Raw genomic sequence first — 23,084 nt, 5'->3', positions numbered from 1 at the left:
TTGTGACGCATATCCGAGTGAAACGGCTTCTGAAATTAGAAAAAAATGTAGGGCGGGGCTTGATTTCGTCCTTCTGGGAATTGATTGGATCGTTGGAGGTTTGGCGTTGCAAACAAAATCGAGGCAGATTTGAAAGTCAGTTTACGTTCAGTTGTGGAGGATTTCTCTCCACCGGACTCCCCACCGTTACCCTCCCATGAAGGATTTTTTATTTTATTTTATTATTCCCGCGAACCAAGATGAGTCAAGTCAAGTTATCAGCCTTATTAGACATTCTCTGTTATCAGTCAAGTTCACCCTCGAGAGCATCTCGATAGCCGCACCCTCATCGGCTCTGGCCGCACCCTTTCGCCATGGCACGTGACCGAAAGAGAAGAGAGGTCGTTTCGAGGGGGGAGGGAAGGGTAATGTATTTGATTAAAGATTATAAGGGTACATGAATTTAAAAAAAAATAATGAAGTACACAGATAAATCATTTATAATAAACACTACAATATTACATATAAGAAGAAGATTTGTCAAATTTGATTTCATGCCGACTTTAAATCGGGCTTAAGATCCTGTAGTGTGAACTAGCCATAAGTTGCACATAACCCCTATACACTGTAAAAAATAATTCTGTGGCTTAGTAAATATTACAGAAATATTTAACTTTATTAACTTAATAAAATCTTTGAATATCATTTACTTGATTGTTTGAGTTAAACATACCAAAATAATTGAGTAAAAATCCAAGTTAATTTTATCTAAAATTTACAGATATATTTAATTTTTTTTTTCAATAAAATGATTTAGTATTTGACTAACCAATTATTTCTTTATAACACACTTAATATATTTGTGAAATTTGTATCAAAATATTTGAGAATGTTGAATTAAACTGATCTGTTTCAAGAAACAAATATATTACTTAATTCAAATCAATATTATGAATATATTTAACACCCTTAAGAAACTGAGTAAGTTTACTCAATTAAAACAATGCACCCCTCCCCCACCCGCTGAGAATCAATGCTCAATAGAGATGCGCGGTTGGCGGTTACAGCCGCGGATAAACCACGGATCGGGCGGATGACGTGACGAAAAATTATATTTTAATTCAATTCGGGCGGGTGGCGGGCGGTTGAACCAGTCAAATGAAAAATATTATGTATACAGCAATCAGCGGATGGCGGGCGGGTGCGGTTTTGAAAATTGGTCAAAAACGTTGGTGCGGATGGATGGCGGACGGATGATGAGTTTTGTGATGCGGCTGCAGATGAAATAATAGCCCATCCGCACATCTCTAATGCTCAACAAGGTTAGATCAAGTTTGTATGAGTTTGTTGATGACGCTACCGAGTAGGACATAAATTAGGCTATTTTTCATAGAGAAGCAGCATTAGTCATTGTTTATCTGACCTTCCCACGCTGAACTTTGTTTGGTTATATAATTCATGTTGGAACAGAGCACAGTCTTGCAACTCCTGTATAATCAGTGTTCTGTCATATATCACTTCTTCGATCATTCGCATTTGACCCATGAATTTATACCAATGTCGTATACTTAAGAGACGGTCCCTAAATGTGCGAATGTCCAATGTCAATCCAATTTTATGCCAGTCTATCACTGGGAAACGCTCAGCATTAAGCTTTGCATGTTATTCTGAGTCCATCTGCTTGCCTGCGAGTTTGGTGTTTTATATCACTGTAATTAGTCCATTAAGCTACGTTAAGCGTTTTATATGTTCAGCAGGGGAATCCTGAAGTATTGAGGGAAACCCTATAGCCTACTGCATGCAGTACATCGCCACAATATAAAGTTAAGGCAACTAAACAACCAAGAGAAATATGTCAACCTCAAAAATGTAACATTGGATCTGTACATCCGCATCGGGGAATAACATTATAATCTTGTTCACGGTAGAGAAAGATGCATGTAGGCTACACAGGAAAAGTAACCGTGAAGACACTGAATTTAACATAAAACAGCCGTCATAATAATCACAAATGCACTTACATTGCTGTAAATGAGTTTTATGAATGAATGGCTTGTTCTAACTGTTGCTCTGTCTTCGTCAACAACACGCGCTTGCACCTTGCTCGGCAATCTACGGCTTTTCCTGCAGTTCCTGGATGTCAACGTTGAATTTTCTGTCGAATTTGAACCACTGATTTTGTGGAATTTGCAAAGCGAAATAAAATGGACCGGAAATTTCCAGTCGAATATTATAGGTTGTATTTTTAAACAGTTTGAATATTTTGGAAGTGAAATGTGAAAGGTGGATATAGATTATTGAATTTGTAATAATGAAAATGTGTTTGAAATGTTTTGAATTGAAATATTCACAGCTTAAATATTCAACCATGCTGAATTTCAGCCCATAAAAATGCAAGCCCTAAAAATACAATGCATTAAAATGCAAGCATGGTTAATGCAATGCCTATTTTTACAAGTAGTGCAACTCAACAGGCTTTTTTGTTTCAAGAACATTTGGCATTATTTTACTTCCATAGAAGTAAAATACATCTTGTCCTAACTACAGGCGACGCGACGCGCATCAAAAAAGGTATATTTTCCATGTTTTTGTCCTAACCAAGATTCTGTTTTAGAAACGATTTCTTTTTTTTTTTTTCGGCTGGAACTTTGCGGCTGGAACAACAAACAAAGTGTGGAAATGATAATCTCAGGTACTGTTTATGTGCTTTATTTAATGTTAAAAGCATGCAATGTGACTTTGAATATTATTTAGTGCTCCCAGCTTTGTAGCTGTAAAAGCAACAATGGATAATTCACCTCAGATCTTGAAATTAAACAAATGGAAACAAGAATGTTCAAACTGTGAACAAACAAGTGTATTCTTTGACAAAGATTGTTTTAGTAACTCAGCCTATGTATTTTTAATAATGTTAAATGGTGTAATATTTGTGAATTTGATTGTATAGCCTGCTTATCTATTTTCTTGTGAGTGCTGTTAAGATTACTCTCTGGTCCTGTGCACTCGCCGCGAGACTCCGCCCACACGCTGTTCTGATTGGCTGTAGGTTTTGATTAATTTTGACGCATCTCGCAGTCGCGTCCTGTCTAGTGTGGACAGACAAATTATTTGTCGCTGGAATCTTATTGCATCGCGTCTGGTTACTTAGGACACGGTGTTATGCCCTGCTTAGCTTCTGCAAAGCTGAATTTATTTCACAGTAGGCTTATATTGTGAAATAGTATTGCAATTTAAAATAGCATTTCTATTTTAATATATTTCAAAATATAATGTACTCCCGTGATAGCAAAGCTTACATTTCAGCAGCCAACTCCAGTCATCAAAGTGGAGCCATATTCCACCTGTAGCACAAGACTGGTTGCCCACTGAAGCTAAGCAGGGTTAAGCCCATAGACAGTAAAATAAATGGACACAGCGACCCCATTGGATTAAACGGAGAAATGTGAAGTCAATTAGAAGCACTCACTTCCTGATGGCTGACCGTACTCCGCAGACTCAAACTGAGCTTGACGACGTAGATGTGACGTGAGCAACCTGTCTGTCTTCTAGTAGCTGTGCCAAGAGAAATTTGAATCATTCCCTTCCGAAACTTGCGGAGACGGAGAGCGTGAGTAGGAGGTGTCCATGAGCTAGGAGCAGGAGAAACTTTTGCTAAGTATTCTGATTAATTATTTTGTCATTTTGCCTCCACGTCCCCCTGATTGCCCGCAAGCTTCTCCTCCTGTCCATACGGTAATTTCTCTACTGTGCGACAGAGAGTTGCGTGGTTATGATGCAATCGTTAGCCTATTTTTACAAAAACTGCTTCTACGGGGCCATAACGTAAGATACAAGGTAATGGAGCCTTTTATACATTTTCATGTTTCTTTAGAAATAAATAATGGACAAATGGAGTCTGTCAAAGTGACGCCAAAATGAATGGGAGTCAATGGAATGCTAACAGCAGGTGATGGTCTGCTAATCAATGGCGGCCCCCGGGGAAGCTTCAGTTTTTTCTGAAAGATTACCCCCTTGGTTAAGCCTGGTTAGTACCTGGATGGGACACCTCCTGGAAAAAATAGGTTGCTGCAGGAGGAGGTGTTAGTGAGGCCAGTAGGTCCTAACACCCCAGTATATTGATGGGGACACTATACTGTCAAAGAGCACCTTCGGATGAAAAGTTAAAGGGAAAGTTCACCCAAAAATGAAAATTAGCCCATGATTTACTCACCCTCAAGTCATCCTAAGTGTATATGACATTCTTCTTTCAGATGAATACAATTGGAGTTATATTAAAACATGTCCTGGCTCTTCCAAGCTGGCCGTTTCTGTGTTTTGAAGTCCATAAAAGTGCATCTATCAATCATAAAAGTGCTCCAATCTGCCCTGGGGGGTTAATAAAGGCCTTCTGAAGTGAAGCGATGCGTTTGTGTAAGAAAAATGTACATATTTAAAACTTTGTAAAGTAAAATAACTAGCCTCCGCCCAAACAAACATACGGATTGCACTTAAGTGTAAAGCGCAACTTTTGTGAGTAATGTGACATACTGCTGATATTTACACTCAGGGGCGGTTTCTTCATTAGGGCGATTGGGCGACGCACCACCAAAGTGTGAAAGGGACTTTTTCAATCGCTTTCACAATTTCAACCACAGAGTTACGCTAGCCGTCACTGTATGTTCTGCCTCTCTCTGGATATAATCCAATCAGCGTCATGTCACGTTCTGTGGAGTACTGCTTCTTTTTGGGCGATTTCACTCTGGCTGAGAATCGGCCAGAGTGTTCCCATAGACTTACATTCAAATATGTTTTTTTTTTTTAACTGCAGGCACTGCAATGCATTCTCTATGGGTTCCGGGAGGGCTCGCACTAACGTGCTTACGTCATCATACGTATCCTTAAAGGTATAGCGGAGGATTTTAATACTTCCGGGTGGAATACCTATACTATTGGTCCTCCTAATTGTCAATCATTCTGGTGAATCAATCAAACTTTTCAAAAAGTGGAGAGGGCGGGTCTTATCTAAAATTCGGAAAGATCCTCCGCTATACCTTTAACTTGTGCAGATCGCTGGGAACAAACATACACTATTAAAAACCTTTAAGATTAAGTGACAAATAATATTTGAAAACAATTTTGAATTTGAACAACAAGAAAATATGAAACACTACTGGTGCTTGAAATCCTTGAAAGTGCTTGAATTTTGGTGTGTTTAAAGGAGAACTCTGGTCAATTTAAACATTGAGCTCATTTTTTTGTACATTTGGAGTGCTGTCAATACAGAGAACAACGACAAAAATCGGTGTTGCCTACACCGAGTTATTCTATTTTTAAAATTTGCACCCTGTTGACTTCAATAGGGCAAGCACTAAACCTGCTTTTAGCCTCTTAACATCCTTGATGTGTCATTACAAGTGCACAGAAAATGTGAGTGATTCCTTCTGAGTGAACACGAGTGGATCTGACTGCAGTAGATGTGAAAGATATGTATAAAAATGATGTTATTTAAGCCAGCGCAAATACCTGTTTACATCCTGTTTTTCGGTTGAAGTCCAAAGTAGTCGATTGCCCGAGTTCACGCGCATAGGTTTAGTTACCTATGATCACGCGCGTCAACTCGGCAATCGATTACTTTGGACTTCAACCGAAAAACAGGATGTAAACAGGTATTTGCGCTGGCTTAAATAACATAATTTTTATACATATCTTTCACATCTACTGCAGTCAGATCCACTCGTGTTCACTCAGAAGGAATCACTCACATTTTCTGTGCACTTGTAATGACACATCAAGGATGTTAAGAGGCTAAAAGCAGGTTTAGTACTTGCCCTATTGAAGTCAACAGGGTGCAAATTTTAAAAATAGAATAACTCGGTGTAGGCAACACCGATTTTTGTCGTTGTTCTCTGTATTGACAGCACTCCAAATGTACAATAAAATGAGCTCAATGTTAAAATTGACCGGAGTTCTCCTTTAAGGTTTGAAAAGTGCTTAAATTTTGGATAAAATGCTTGAAAATGTAACTATATTTCTTTCACAACAAATATTTATCTGACGGAATAGTTCATTTATTAAATGGAAAAATAAAATGTAGCCCTTCAGATTCAGAGCGATTTGCGTTACGCTGGCCAGAGCAAGTAGCGTAAATAGTGAGTTATGTGATTTCAGTTGTTTCTTATTAAATTGAAATTGGAGTAAATGTTTTTGGAAATTCGCATCCTGGCTGGGCTTTGTTTGAATTGATTTTGACTTGCTGCTGAATTGTTAACACTCATATAGAAACAAACAAGGAGATTTATTGTAAGAGTCACTTTATTTTTCACTAATATCAAAGTAGTGAAGTTGCCTTTACATGCTTAAGCTGTTAATTTATCCATTGCATGAGTGGACCATATCCTTATTAATCATCCAAACATTTGCCCCCCCTGAGAGATTTAGCAGGAGCCGCCACTGTTTACACTATGCCATTGACGCACTACACTACTTCCGACGTCACAAGTTGCGCAAGTTACGCTTTGGGCGTAAGTAGACTGTATATGGCTGCCGTCGCATCATACAGGTGGATGCTGCACAATGGGGTTGGTTGGGAAGATTCCCCCTTCCATATGTAAAGTGCTTTTAGTACCCAGAAAAGCCCTATTTAAATGTATCGAATTATTATAAAGTCTTCACAGTCCTTCAGCAATCATTATAACATGCTGATTTAGAGCTCACAGGAAATTTTCTAATTATTAGCAATGTTGAAAACTGTTTTTATTGCTTGATATTTCTGTGGAAGCCGGGATGCACTACTATTGAAAAGTTTGGGGTAAGTAATATTTAACTAAAAAAAAGGAATAGTTTCATTCAACAAGGACACATTAAATGGTTTAAAAGTGACAGTAATGACATTTATAATGTTACAAACTATTTCCATTTTAAATAAATGGCAATTGATCATCAATTACAATTGATCACCAAGTCAACACACATTTGTGTGTAAAATATATATTATTTTAGTTAATGGAATACATGGTCAATAGTGTTATGGAAAAAAGTTAAATACTTTTGACAATCACATGTGTTGCACTAATTTTAAATGTATTTAATCATTTAATTTAATACAATGTAATTTTTGCATATAAATGTGTCTTTGCAGTGTGTGGACACAACCACCATACAATGAAAAACAATCCATTCATTCCTTTTTTTATCCTCAAAAAGCCTAAACACTCTCAATAATCAAACCGTCTGGATTTTCTGTGCAATATGATGTCATATTGCTCATGCTCCGCCCACACCACTGACGGACTGTCCCGTATTAGCATATTTCTGCCCTCAGCCATTTGTATAGACCTTATGTAGCCCCGCCCCTTTTCAGCGCTGCGCTCGTTGTCTTTTGACTTCCAGTCTGTATTTTCACAGCGATTTTGTGTGTTTATTAATGAACGGCTTGTTTTAAAATCTTCCCGGTCGACTGACATTTGTTAAGTCATCTGCTTTAAACATTACAGTCCTCGTGATAACTTTCGTTAACTTTACACTAAGTTAATCCACATCAAAAGCTAATTACTCCTGGACAGCAGCGTCATAGAAATATACAGAGCGACCGCAAAAACGGAAGTTCAAAGACAATATTCTAAAGATGGCGGCGCCCTCGTTTCTCTGGCGCATAAGATCTGTCCTCCAAGGCAGGTTGCCAAGGCAGCACTTTACACACACGCCCCACGGAAGAGAGGTGTGGGGTGAGCAGTCACTCATTATCATTTAAAGTGACATGCACCGAAACGGGTCGCTGTGAACAGAGCTGTTTTTGAGGAGGTAAAAAGGGTGTTGTTTTACACAACCATTGGGGAATTTTAACCACAGTATGTTACAAACTTTACATGAATACCCTAAAGGATCATACCAACTTGTGGAAAATGGCCATACGATGACCCCAAAATCTTACTCTATAATAAATGTTAGTTTATGCTGGAATGCTGGAGCTTATCTCAGTGTGTCCATCTGAAGGCAAGGAAAATCCCTGGACAGAGCCACTGTCCCCATTTGCCATCATTCAGACAAAATCAAAAACACGGCTTACAAAAAAAAAATAAAAATAAAATAACAACAACCTGGCAGTAGAACTGAGTGCCCATGAGCAAACATTTCAAAACATAATATTACAAATCTGCAGGAGTCAAGCAACTGCTACTGTATAGAGATGAATGTGAATGCTAATGGATAGCTTTCTCCAGGAATTACAGACTCCTTGCTAAAAACAAACAGAGGTTTGATAGAACTTCAGCGACACATTGTTTACCGTCTTTGGGGAAATCAGCCTACGAATGGCTTAGTTATAGTTGTCTCTGCATATTAAACTGGGATAGGGGAAATATAACACATTTCATCGTTAAAAGCGGAACTAAATGTATTAAAACAGGATGCAATCGATTTTTTTTATTCAAACATATTTATTTCAAGGCAGTTAATTGTGATATATATATTTTTTTAAATATGTTGATAAAACTACAAATGCTGAGTCTGTTGACATTGCACTACTTCGCTTTTCATCTACAAAATACATCATGTTTACACTCTAGTTTCTGATTGTTCTAGTTCATGTATATTCTTTGGACAGCATCACAGACATCACACACTGTATTAAAGACAGATGGAGAACAGTGTGTCTCTGCACTCTGGGCCGACTGGCTGATTGTGGCATAATCTCACCAGCTGCTAATTCACTTACTCATAAGGGACACGATTTTACGAGTTTATGGATTATCTCAGATTAATTTCTATGAAGCACTGAACTCGGCGATTTGGAATTCTAAATATTATTGTCCATGTCCCACTGCAACACATTCTCACTCCCAACTTGTCACAAATGCACACTTGGTCAATGTTACTTTTTAAAGCACAGGGCGGTTTAAAGGAGGGGTTAAACCATCCGGGGCACAGCATGTAATGTAACACCTCGGGTTCTACTCGCACTGAGCGTGATTTGAACCGCTCTTTCCAAGGTGAGTGACGGGCACGGTAACAAGGACTTGATAGAGAAGGCAAACAACTGAAAGCAATGGAATACCCGGCATGTCGAAAAATGATGCTATCAGGGGACCCTGTGCTTTAAAAGTGATGCCAAGGGGTCATGACCATGCATGCATGTGACTAGTTGGGAGTGAGAACGTGTTGCCCAATCAGAAAAGACCTACTAGCACTAGCTGAGAATCACTGGCAAATATTGACTGTGCATATATAATTATAAACGTTCTATAAAGTAACTGCGTCCCAACAGATTTTCTTGACACTCATTCTGAAGATCTGAATGCAGAGCATTATCTTCCCTTCATTATGGAGACAATATTTAGTGGTTACTCAATAACTCATAAGGAAATTACAAAATTAGTCACGCATTAGAAATTAATTATTGACTGCTTTAAAGTGTGAAATTGAAATTTGACAGCACAAAAGCATTTAAGAATAAAGATGAATAGTAGTGATGCACTGATGTTTAAACAGTTACAACTGATTTGAAGTCTTTTTATATAACACCAACATCAAATTTAAGAATTCATAAGGGAAAATAATATAAGCAAATGAGAAATGAAAAAAAAAAATGCTGTTGATATTTTATATTCAAAACCTGCTGGAAGCTACTTTATGGCAAATAACTGTGATTTTTTTTATAGTCTTGCTGCATAATTCGCTAAAGCATAGCATATCTACATGTCACTTCCCATCATAAGCCAGGGTTTCTTATGTAGAATATATACAGTTTCTTATATAAGTGTGGATGAATCTGTCAGTCTACTGTTTACGATGGCACATCCAAAATTGTTTATCATAGACTAATTCATTGTATATATAGGGTTTGAAATGAACTTTTTGGTAAACCTGTCAATGGCGAGTGAAGAAAATCTATATGCTACAATATATTTAAAAAAAAAAAAAACACGAAAACTTTATGCTTAAATCGGAGAAATGTTTCCGATGAGTTTTCCACATACTGACGACACCATTGTCAAAGCATTCCCCATTCACACGGATCCACGAAAACGACTAATATATTCTGCTGCCAGGCCATTAGATGGCGATGGACACGTATAATACGCATGTGCATGACGTCATCATTTTCAGAGATTCACGTTTTTGTTGTTTACACTGAGACTGTTTTCTCGTGTATGTATATGTATATATATAAATTAAATGTTTGCAAGTTTAACCATGCATCAAGTCAAAATTCCTATGAAATTAACAGGCCATCTAGCTAATAACACTTACTCTTGGTGAGTGTTAATTTTAGACACTATTTTATGTACCTTCTCCTACACATTAATTCTTTTAGCTCATGAATTTACTTGTGTGATGTCGCTGTTGTGTCAGCAGCACACATTTAGTTCTAATGGCTTTTGAAAGCTTTCTTATAAGTGATGCGGTAGACTTCCTGTAGAGAGAGAAGTGTGCTTGATTTTAGTGAGAGTGTGTCGGGTGTAAGCAAAGCTGCGACTCTGAGCACCACAGGAGACAGTAGCTTAAGCTTCTTTCAAAATAACTGAATGATTTGTTTTTACACTTCACCATTTTTTTCTAACATCATTAGTAATGGTTCAACACTCATGGCATGCTATGGAGAATCTACATATGTTGAATCTTTGAACATGTGAACATGTGACTGTATTAAAACACTGTAGTCTCGCCTAGAGTTAGACTGTTTTATTGTTTGATATCAGGGATCTTCAGTCATCTACCACTAATGTTTAAAGTAAGTGGCATTTAAATGATATCCAGATTGACTATAAAAAGATTTCACATGCCAAACAATAACAACATCAAAACAGTTTATTGAACTGTTGATTGCGTCTTTCAGCAGCTTTCAAGCATTGATGAATAGAAAAAAAATCTATTCAATGTCTGTGTACAATGCTACGGAAGCAGTGTGTTATCTTAAGACTCCAAGCACACTGACTTTTGGTCCTGTCAAAAACGTTCAAAAGTTCACTGTGTAGAAATAATATTTCAGTGTAGTGCTGCCAAACCTGCCAACGGCTTTGAAAACATCTGTTTCATTCACACAACACTATTTAAAAGAAGCTAAATTAAATTTCAGTCAACCATTTTATCTGTCACTTTTCCTCCAGGAAAAGCATGGAAAAATTCTGAGCTTGAACCTTGAATGCTTTCCCTTGAGCAGATTGAAAAGAGCTATGAAGTCAGGATTCTCAGAAAATACACACAATACAGCAGTTAAACAATGTTAAATGAAAGCAGTCAACTGAAAAATAAATAAAAATAAAAATAAAAATCATCATGCCAGATACAGTTGTTGGCCAGATTCTAAAGGCAGCATCTATTTTTCACAAAGAAGGAAATCCCATAATGCATTGTTACAAGGCCAGCAAAAAAATAAATAAAAAATCCGGTTAGACTTTATTTCGATAGTCAACTTTAGACTTTCTACTAACTATAAGTAACTTTTCAACTACATGTCAACTAACTCTCATTAGAGTATTAGTAGACTGTAGTAGACTGTTAGGTTAGGGTTAGGTGTTAGGGTTCAGGTTAGGAGAACAAGTTGACTTGTAGTTGCCAAGTTACTTATAGTCAGTAAAATGTCTGTTGGGGGACCAACAAAATAAAGTGTTAGCAAATATTAAGCAGACAGTCTACTAATCCTCTAGTGACAGTTAGTTGACATGTAGCTGCAAAGTTACTTAGAGTTAGAAGAACGTCTAAAGTGGACTATCGAAATAAAGTGTTACCAAAAATCCATTCAAGGTGGCAAAGAAAAAATAGTTCAATCTAATTAAAAATTATTTTAAAGTTAAAGACTATTTTAAATATTACTGAGGTGTTAGCTTAGCAACATGCTAAAAGCAAAATCCATTAAAATCAATTGTGAGTTGAGTCTCTGTGCTTTGAGTGTTTCAATTGAATTGCCTATGGCAACTTTTGAACATATTAATTAGTCTAATTAAATATTTTATTAAAAAAAGTTGTGCACAAAACAGGGGTGTAATCACATCAGAGGTTCTGTTTGTTTAGCCCATATGTCAGCTTAGTCCAGTATAACAACATTATTGACTCTGAATGATGATGTTTGAACAATTACATTTACAGGGAAGCTATTTTATTTTACTTTATCTGTTCACTTCGGCCCTTTCACCCCTTTCACCCATTTCATCACTCATATGGAAACAATCTAAATGATGGATGCCATTAATGTCAGTGATAGCAGTTTAGTTATGAGATAAAGAGTGTGTGGAAACAGATTGACAATTTCTGCAGAAAAAAAAAAAATCTCTGAAAGCAAGTTAAATGTAGCATAAATACTAATGCTTTATAAATATGATTGCCACTCGTTTTTATCTGAGCAGAAACCACACAATAATTTATCATTTCTGAAGGCTGTCTCTTTGTGAAAGTATAGCATACTTCCAAAAAAGTAGCCTATTTCTTATGGAAGCGATACTTTAAAAGAATACTTAAGTGCAAAATTAATGTAATACTTTCGGACACTTAATTGCTTGTTATTCACAAATAAATGAAAATGTATTATAGTTTAAATTTATATTAAATACAATAAGGTGAACTTGAAGGACCTTTATGAATTTTCCTTCTGAACACAAAAGAAGATATTTTGAAGGATGCCGGTAACCAAACAGTTGATGGAAAAAAAATGTGACTTCAGTTATATATTTTTTTCCTACTATGGAAGCCAATGGGGTCTATCAACTGTCTGGTTGCTGACGTTCTTCAAAATATCTTATTTTGTGTTCATCAGAAGAATTAAATTCATACAGGTTTGAAACAACTTGAGGGCAGGCGCAGAGCTGTGGGCAGGCATGGACGGGCCTGGGCCCGCCCACATTGACAGCTGGCCCGCCCAATCACAAATTCACAAAAAAATAAAAAAAATAAATCAAATACTACTCTGTACTAGTACAGTATGTGGTGTATTTTATCTATAACATGTTAAAAACAGTACAATTATAAGTAAGCCTGACTATTTAAAAAGTTAAGTGTGTTGCGTCACGTGTTGGTGTGTTTTCATTGGTCAATGCAACATCAGTGTAGTACTATTGCAATCGGCGTGAACAACGGTAACGTTCGCTAGAAGTGTCATCATGGTATCTTGATTTTGCTTTAGTATGGCTAAACAAGTTGCACTCACTCATTTAAAAAAAAAAAAAACTCGTATTGAGACCAAGAATGATTTGGAGGACCAGTCTGTGGATCGTAATGGAACAACTCCTGGCTCTGAGAATGGAGCGGATATGAACTCCAAACCGACGACATCCACTGATGCTAACCGGCAAGCAGATCTGCCTATGCACACTCCCTTGGCTAATCGACGATCACTGCCACCCTTGATTGCACCGTCGGATCTGTCAGGTCTGGGGGAAGCTGCTACAGGCATTCCCGATCTACAGGCATTCCCGAGTACCATAATTGATGGGAAATATCGAAGCTTCAACGCCAAGTGGTATGAAAGGTTCAATTGGATTGAATATAGCCAGTTGAAAATACTTGATTTTTTGTAAAGCCTGTAGGCATTTTCCTGAACAGCACACTGAGGCGACTTTTACTAAAGAGGGTTTCAAAAATTGGAAACGTATTGGGCAGGTCTGTGAGAAGCATCAGGCTAGCAAGGTGCAAGCTTCTACACTTGTAAAATTACTCTCCTACAAACAAAGTCATGCGCAACAAGGCAGCGGTACTGTATTAAATCAGATGTAGGGAGATTCCATTTTGTTCATTGAACGTAATCGACAGCACGTCAAAGTTGTGCTGGATGTTGTCATGCAGTGTGCCAAAATGGAGATACCCCTGAGAGGGCACCGGGAAACACAGGAAGCGTTAAACAAGGGGAATTTTTTGGAGCTATTCGAGTCCATATTGAAGTATGATCTAGAAATAAAAAACAGACTTGTTGAACTGCCACGAAATGCCACACTCATGTCCCACCACATTCAGGACGAGCTGCTTGAGGCTGCCGCTTCACTTCTACTTAGGAAGATAAAAACTGAGAGGCAATAACAGCCTAGGCCCACATATTTTGCCATACAGATGAGTTTAAAGATGTTTCGAAACGCGAGCTAGTTGCTGTCTGTGTTCGATTTATCCATAGTGGGACAATCAAAGAACGAGCGCTGGGCTTTGTCAAAACAGCTGACCTGTCTGCTCAAGGAATATAGACGATCCTTGAAATCCTAGAATCACTTGGATTGGACCCTTCTCTCTGTGTCGAGTTCTGTTTTGATGGGGCATCGGCCATGTCTGAGCACAGAGGAGGCGTTTTTGAGGAGGCTATCTTGAAAGAGACATATGTACACTGTAACTGAATTTAGTGCTTTGTGGTTCTGCGGAATCATCTGGACACGTACTGTTTTCATTGTCATCAATCAGATAGACAACTTCTTCACTGGGGCCCAGAGGCACGCTCGGTTTGTGGAGCTTCAGAAGGAAATGCATCCAGAACGTCCATGCAAGGAACTGGAAAGGTCATGTGAAACCAGGTGGAGCTCCAAATCAGGATCTGTTCATAAAGTCTTAGAAATGCTAGACGTGTTACTTGAGACTCTTGATGAGTATTTGGAGACAAGCGGACAGACAAAATTAGATGCAGATAACCTATTACAACAGATGCAAAGTTCATTTTCATGCTTGTTGTGTTTTGCAAGTTGTTTCAATGCAGCGATTTTGCCACAAAGGGGCTGCAAAGTCCAGCAATCTGGGTGACAGACTGCATCTCCTTAATTGAAACATTGAAAGCCACTCTTGCCACTTTTCGAGATGATTCAGATGGTGACTTTGACAAAGTGCTCAGATTGACAGAGGAGTTGATAATGTCTCGTGAGCGAAAGCTGCCTGCAAAGTTTAGTCAGTCTATTGTCACCACAACATTGGGAAAAACATCCACTATCAAGAATAATGGTGATCTGAGGGCACTCTGGAACTGTATTCTGGGCAACCAGATGGCTGAATTGAACAGCCGATTTAAAGACGACACCTACGAAATAATGCAAGCTTAAGCTGCCCTCATCCCAGGATCCACCACTTTTGGCACACAAGAACTGCAAAAATCTCCATGCAGGTGATGCAGCTTGTATGGAATAACAGTCAATGATGCGGAATTTCCCTTTTTTACCCAATTCATCAAGGGCAAAGCTGACAAAGACAAAATGCCCTCACTAAATTAATTGTTGGATGCCTGCGCTGCTGATATTTTCCCTGGGATGAACTGCTGGTTAAGGGCCATCATCACACTACCCATGACGTCCTGCAGTGTTGAAAGACTTTTCTCCGCTACACACAGGATCAACACTCGCTTGAGAGCATCAATGGTGACTGAACGTTTGAACAAAAGAGAACTGACCGAAACACTGGATTATGACGAGATCAACAGCATCTTTAATTCAAAACCCAGGCGACTCCGCAAGGGTAAGGTAGGGCATGGTTTTCTTTACATGTAGACCCGCCGTGGCCTGACAGCAGGATGAGACTATTAATAAGAACTTTGAGCCTCTGAGCAAGATCATCAAATTAGGACTTCTCCCAAGCTTGTAGGGTAGGCCTATTTAGTAGGCTTTATGTGCACTATAGACTACCGGTATGCAATGTTACTTTTTTAATGAAGCTAAACGTTATGTTATGTACATAGGGGTTGACCTCAGCCTCTTGTTCAGGGCCTGACATTTTGTTCAGTTAACATGTCATTCCTTTAAATGTGCACTGAATAGAGTGTTATGTTGTTGTTGTTTTTTTGTTGTTTTGTTAGAGCTACGTGCTTTCTAATTGATCTGCCCTATGCACTATAGGCTACTATGTTGCCTTTCAGCTGTGTGTTATGTGCAGCTAAGTCCCGCCCTACTCTGCTTCTGATAGGCTAAACAAGGTTGAAAGCGAGAGCTGTCATTGGAAGTTGAACGAGTAGTATCTTGAACAACGAAAATGATAACCAATCTATGATGAATTCCCTTTTTCTCCTTTAAGCCCTGTGAACAGTTTTTAATGTTTTATCAGGCAACTCAAGACTCTAGTATGCTGCTCTAGTATAATTTCCTGGTTTCGGGACACCCTAGATTCAGGCCCACCTCGACTTAATCCAGGCCCACCCATCTGTCACATTCTGCATCCGCCACTGCTTGAGGGTGAATAAATGATGACAGAATTTTCATTTTTACGTGAACTATTCCTTTAAGAGTGTTTTTGTGACCCACTTAAGAAGGACTTACTGTAACTGCATATTTATGTGTAATTTCATAATTATATTGTCTTTGAAATATGGTAGCCTACTGTCAAATGCACTGACAAGAATATATGGTAAACTATTTGTAATTCCATATTTGTAATGATGATTTTAGTAGGCTACACTGCAATTTTGTTCATTTAAATTATAGTAACTTTAAATCTAATATTAAAAAACACACTACAGTTACAATTATATTACAGTAATTTACATGTGGTTTAGTATGTTAGTCAACGCATCAAAATAAGTGTACTTCTTTAAAGTGTGACAAAAACAAAGTTAAAGCAATGGATTTAAATTGTACTTTAAAGTAAAACTTTTAATATGACATTATTACAAAGTGCACTTTTAAAAGTACACTTAAGTATCAAGACCTGCATCAAACCAGCAATGTAGAGTTTTTGCAAGTGAAATTTTCACTAGTTACTTACCAGTAAAATATCTAAATTTCAAGACCATTAAACACAGAGTGTCAGATTGCACTTATAGTACAAGGGAGTAAATGAATAAGAAACAACAACGGTGTGTCTTTAAAAAAAACAAAAAACTCTTTTGTGCAGAACTACTTCCTTCCGCCACAAAGTCAAATCTCAAATTGACAGTTTGACAGTTGAGCCCAGCCTCCTAATTCTAAAATTTAACATTATAACTAGTAACGAAGGAACATAAGTCGCTTCATTGAAGCTTGTTTTATTGTGAAGAGTAGAGTATTATGAGAGAGAGATCGACTAAACGAGTGTATTACCTGCATCTGATACAGCATTCATTCTTCGGGTCGATGTCCATAATATGATATCCAAAAAATCAGTTTGAATGTCCGCTGAAGAAAGTGATATGTTCGTCTTTGTCCTTCCCATGTCAACGCTAAAACAAAATCCTTTTTCTGACTTTGCCGCTATCTAATGGCGTAATAATGTAACATTCACTGAAGTCCATATCAATGAAATAATATTCATTGAACAACATTTCAATTTAACAATAATCACCATTATAAAAGACAATAGGAAATAAACACAAGCAAATAACAATTTAGTCAAACGTTCAAGCAGCACTAGTAGCCTACAGGATTTAAAGGAAATATAGCCTAAATATAAAATTATTTAAATAAACTTTTCCCCTCAACCAAAATCGATTTGCTCTGGAACAAGTAATAGATTAATAAGACCAAAGATTGTCAGTTTGCTATACTACAAATATTATGGGCTAAAAAAACTTGACACAACAACTGTATTTTTTATTATTATTATTATTATTTTTGTTTTATTTTTTTTATATGGTGGATTTACTTGACCGCCATGACAGTTGCTGCAAGCGGAGTGATACAAACGGTGAAACAGTTAGAGTGCTGTTATACTGGGTGAATATTTCACAGCTGGAAAAGGCTCTCAGCCAATCCTATTCGAGAACCAGAAAGAACTGCTGTATAAATAACAATAATATACACAGCAGCAGCTTGCATTTGTCATGATATGAAATAAATGAGTCACCTATTGCAACCCTGAAGCATAAATGTAATGTTGGGGCTAGGGGGGCGGGGCTAAGTTTAGATAAAACCAATATGGCTAAATCCTAGAACAGGTCTCGTGCCTTCTCCTTACAACACATCGAAACATGGTGTCAGAAGTAAAGTACTAAAGAAAATAAAGCGACAATAAGTTTATCGGAAATGGAAGGATTAAAGCCACCTGCAGGTCTTGATCTACTGCACGGTAATATGTCGGAAATCTGGAGGAGATTTCGGCAAAGATTTGAGCTGTATCTAGACGCAACGGGAAGCGCTAGCAAGCCAGCCAAGGTAAAGTCCTCAATATTTCTTCATATAGCCGGTGAAGAAGCGGTTGAAGTGTATAATGCCTTCACGTTCGAAGAAGACGATTATAAACATAGTCTGTCGAAAATAATGGAGAAATATGAAGAGTACTGTAACCCGAAAAATAACATAACCTATGAGAGGTATACTTTTTTTACGTGTGTGCAAGGGAACATGCCCATTAGCCAATACATTACAGAACTAAAGCTAAAGGTGAAGTCATGAGAGTTTGGACTGTTGCAAGAATGTCTAATAAGAGATCGAGTTGTCTGTGGAATCAGGTCAGAAGCCATGAGAGAGAGACTTTTAAGAGAAGTTGACGTCTCCGAGATGCTTGAAGAAACCTTCCTGCAAAGCTACAGTACTGTGAAAAGTACTGGCACTTGTGTTAAAATGCTGTAAATTGAGAATGCTTTCAAAAATAAAATCACAAATTGAATTTATTTATGATTTAACTTCTATTAACTAATTCAAATCAATATATGGTGTAACGACCCTTTGCGTTTAAAACGGCTTTTGTCCAGGTACACTTGCGCCTAGTTTTTCAGGTAGCTTTGCAGGAAGGTTTATTCAAGCATCTTGGAGACGTTCCCGCAGTTCTTCTGGATTTAGTTTGTCTCAGTTTTTTCTGTTTCTTCATGTATTATTAACATCCCTAAGACTTTTGCACACATTGATGCTATTTTGTTCTGGGGCGAAACAAAAGTGCAGCATGATTGCAGACTGAGGCAAGTGTTAGAGAGAACAAGGGTCAAGAACTTAAAGCTGAATAAAGAGAAATGCAAGATACTGTAGGCTTAGAGGAAATCAAATATCTCGGTCACAACTTCGCAAAGGATGGTTTGAGACCAGATCAGACCAAAATAGAGGCTGTCAGAAAAATGCCCACCCCTGAATGCAAAAAGGATGTGGAGAGATTTCTAGGCATGGTCACTTACCTCACAAAGTTCATTCCACACATGTCACAACATACTGAGCCATTGCGTGCTGCCATGTTGCCTGGCAGTGGGAGGAGGAACATCAGCGCGCATTCAACAAATTTAAAACAATGCTCACTGAGGCGCCCTTGCTCAGATACTATGATGTCAGGCTACCGGTGACACTTTCTGTCGATGCATTTAAAAAGTGGACTGGGTGCTGTTCTACTTCGAGAAGACAAGCCAGTGGCTTATGCATCGCATGCGTTGACTGAAACAGAGCAGCGTTACTCGCAAATAGAGAAGGAGATGTTGGCGATTGTGTTTGGAGCTGAGCGTTTTCATCAGTATGTTTATGGATGAGAGGTAGATGTACAATCTGACCACAAACCGCTTGAAGCAATAATGAAAAAGCCGTTGAGCAGTGCTCCAGCTAGAATACAGAGACTACAAAAATATCAAGTGAACGTGCAGTATAAGCCAGGTAAGGAGCTGTATATACCTGATGCATTTTCCAGAGCATGCTCACCAGAGACCGGCTCTCCTGATAAAGAAATAGAAGCTCAGGTGCATATGGTAATATCAAACTTACCTGTGTCAAATGAGAAACTAGACTAATTCAAAAAGGAAACTAACAAGGATGTGATTCTGACAAAACTCACAGAGACAGTGCTAAATAGATGGCCTGAAATGAAGAGCCAATCAGGAAAAGAAATACAAGGATATTGGAACTTCAGAGAGGAAATCTCAGTTGTAGATGGAGTTGTGTTCAAAGGAGAACGGCTCATAGTAAAGTAAATTCATGAAAGTCACCTATAGGCATAGAAAGCTGCAGACGGAGAGTGAAAAATGTGCTCTTTTGGCCTGGAATGGAACAAAGCATAATGGAGATGGTAAACAACTGTGATGTGTGAAGCACACACCAAAAACGCCATTACATCCACACAGTGTTCCTGAAAGACCCTGGCAGAAAATAGGTGTTGACATGTTTACCTTTGACCAACAGGAGTATCTACTCTTAGTGGATTATCACTCCAAATTCATTGAACTGGAGTGGCTGAGATCAGGTACAAGAAGTACAACAGTCATTACCCATCTGAAGTCACAATTCGCCAAACATGGAATTCCTGAAACAGTAATTTCAGACAATGGGCCACAGTTTAGCTCATGTGAATTTCAAGCTTTTGCGAAAGAGTGGGAATTCATGCACAAAACCTCAAGCCCCCATCACGCACAGTCGAATGGAATGGCAGAAAGAGGAGTACAGACTGTTAAACAAATGCTTAAGAAGGCTAAGGCTGATGGGAAAGATCCTTACCTGTCTCTGCTGAACCTGAGAAACACACCCATGGAGGATATTGGAGCATCTCCAGCCCAACTGTTGATGGGTGGAAGACTGAGAAAAATACTTCCGATTACATCAGAGTTGTTGAAGCCCTGCATGGCCCATACACAAAAGAAATATGCAAATATTTGAAATTGGCCCAATAAATATATTTTAGTTAAATATATATAAATATATTTTCATATATGTTTACATATATGGTCATATATGTTGTAACTTTTGCAAATTGTTTCATTTGAAATATATATTGAAATTTAAAAAGTTAACATTTTCACAAACAAACAACACATTTTCAACTTATTTTTTAGATACACCACTTCAGCCGTGGATGTGGGCATGGGACAGCAGTGCTTTACCACTTCCCCACCCACATTTTTCCTACTGGTCCGGGATCGAACCGGCAACCCTTCGGTTACAAGCCCGAAGCCTGAAGCCCTAACCAGTAGGCCACAGCTGCCCCTTTACTGACTTTATTGGTCTAAAATGACAATTTTATGTAGGAAATAACACACAGAATGCAGAGCATTTTTCCCCCTATTTTTACAGAATTGAATACAGTTATTTAATAGTGTGTGTATGCAGTGTTAGACACTGAGTTCTATCTATTGTTTAAGTGCACTTCACTGTTGGAGTGTCACTGCTATACTTGCATCATAAATATTGTGCATATTTTCAATATTTAACCCTTTCATGCATGAATTATGATAACCTTCCTATGTGTTTTTATTGCTCTTAGGGCATGAAAAACAAGAATTGATTTTTATTTTATTTTTTTACAAATTTTTCAGAGATCTTCAGATGTCCACTTGAGTGGACAGCATGCGGTTATGGTTTAAACTGAAGATATACTGTATTAAATACAGAGGTGTCAAGTAACGAAGTACAAATACTTCGTTACATTACTTAAGTAGAAATTTTGAGTATCTATACTTTACTTGAGTAATTATTTTTCAGACGACTTTTTACTTCTACTCCTTACATTTTTACGCAATTATCTGTACTTTCTACTCCTTACATTTTAAAAATAGCCTCGTTACTCCTAGTTCATTTCGGCTTGTTTTCATTCCGGCTTGTCGTCGTAAAAAAAAAATTGGCCAATTACACAAACGGTTAAGAGATCTGAGTCCCGCCTCCTGAACAGACATCGCTAAACTGATTGGTTTTGTGTTTTCTTTCTAACTTGTGAGAGGCTGTAGCTATATGTACATTTGGTTGTGCGAAGCGCCAAAACCCCTCCGAGTCCTAAGGAAACCTAGATGCGGTAAGCGAGGGAGAAATCAACAGTTCTGTGCTCAAGAATACGGGGCAAATCGCGTCAAATATTGATTTGGGGACGGACGTTTTTACAATATAATGACAATCGTAACATAACACTAAAATAATCGTTAGTGTGTGTGTGTGTGTGTGTGTGTGTGTGTGTGTGTGTGTGTGTGTGAGAGCGAGAGAGAGAGGGAGTGTGTGTGTGTGTGTGTGTGTGTGTGTGTGTGTGTGTGAGAGAGCGAGAGAGAGAGAGTGAGTGAGAGAGACTCTACATTATAGGGTCAAAATATCCCCACAAAGATGTCAATATCCGAAATCCTTGTCCTTCTGGGTAATTTTTTTTTTCCTTTTCTTTTTTTCTTCAGAAAACAGCTTATAAATCAGACTTTTGTTTTTTGAAAATGTAAAAATGCAGACAGTTTTCTGTGATAGGTAAGGTTAGTCTATAGGGGGGTAGAATACACAGTTTGTTTGTACAGTATAAAAATCATTAGGTATATGGAAAGTCCCCATAAAACATGAAAAAATAACATTGCTTGGTCTGTTGAAGGATGATGGTCTTGTTGAAATGAGAGGCCTGTTGATCAAATCATCCCAGGCTCATCAGCTGGACTAAAAGAAGTTTCAGTACTCTTAGGACACTGAAAACATGGCTCAGAGCAATGGTCACAAGTGACACTTGACAGTATTGCTGTGTGTCGTGCAGGGGCGATTCTAGGATTTTCATTTTAGGGGGGCTCAGCCCCCAATGAGGGTATGATGTTAAAAAAAAAAAAAAAAAGTTCTCATTATTAACTAGTTTCATTCATTCATCCAGTAACATATGGCAGGGTTTTATAATCACTGAGGTACCGAATGTTAGGTAGGCTATCTAGGGTGGTTCGGGGGCATGCTCCCCCGAGAAAATTTTGATTTCTCTGATCTACATATGTGCATTTTAAGGTGTTTTGAAGTATTGATGATGTGTGTCCTTAATCATTTCTGTGCATGGCTGCATAATGTAATGGCGAAATACAAAATAATATGTTTTAAAGTTTAAAAAGTAAATTAAAATAAATCATGGTCGTTTTCTAAAGTATGTTTTCATGGGTGTTAATCGCTTCATTTTTGTAGGAATAAAAAACAACTATCACACTGATAAGGGCTAAAGGTGAACGCAGCGAAACGTATATTGGGTGAGAAACCGAACCGTCCCGTGTTGCTCCCAATGCTCCAGTAACATTACATTATGTAAACTGCAATGCATTTATGACAAAGAACTGCACCGATGCAGATGTAATATCATAGCAATCTATCAATAAATGCACTCACGACACACCTTGTACTCTCTGATGTTCGCTCTGCTCGGCGCCACTGAAGATTGAAAAATGCGCTAAATCCAAGCAGACTCAGATAAGGGGAGGATCCGAAACTTGACGCAGCTTGCCGCCGTTTCAAATGAGTTTTTTTAAAGGGGACTGAAGCGATCAAAAATGTATTAATCAAATATTTTTTAGGGGGGCTGGGCAGAAGTTTAGGGGGGCTGAAGCCCCCCTAAAAAGGGCCTAGTGACGCCCCTGGTGTCGTGTCCAACAGGAC

This window comes from Scardinius erythrophthalmus, assembly GCF_964197995.2.
Source record: "Scardinius erythrophthalmus genome assembly, chromosome: 8".
Lineage (NCBI taxonomy): Eukaryota > Metazoa > Chordata > Actinopteri > Cypriniformes > Leuciscidae > Scardinius > Scardinius erythrophthalmus.
This window is presented reverse-complemented; position numbering follows the sequence as displayed.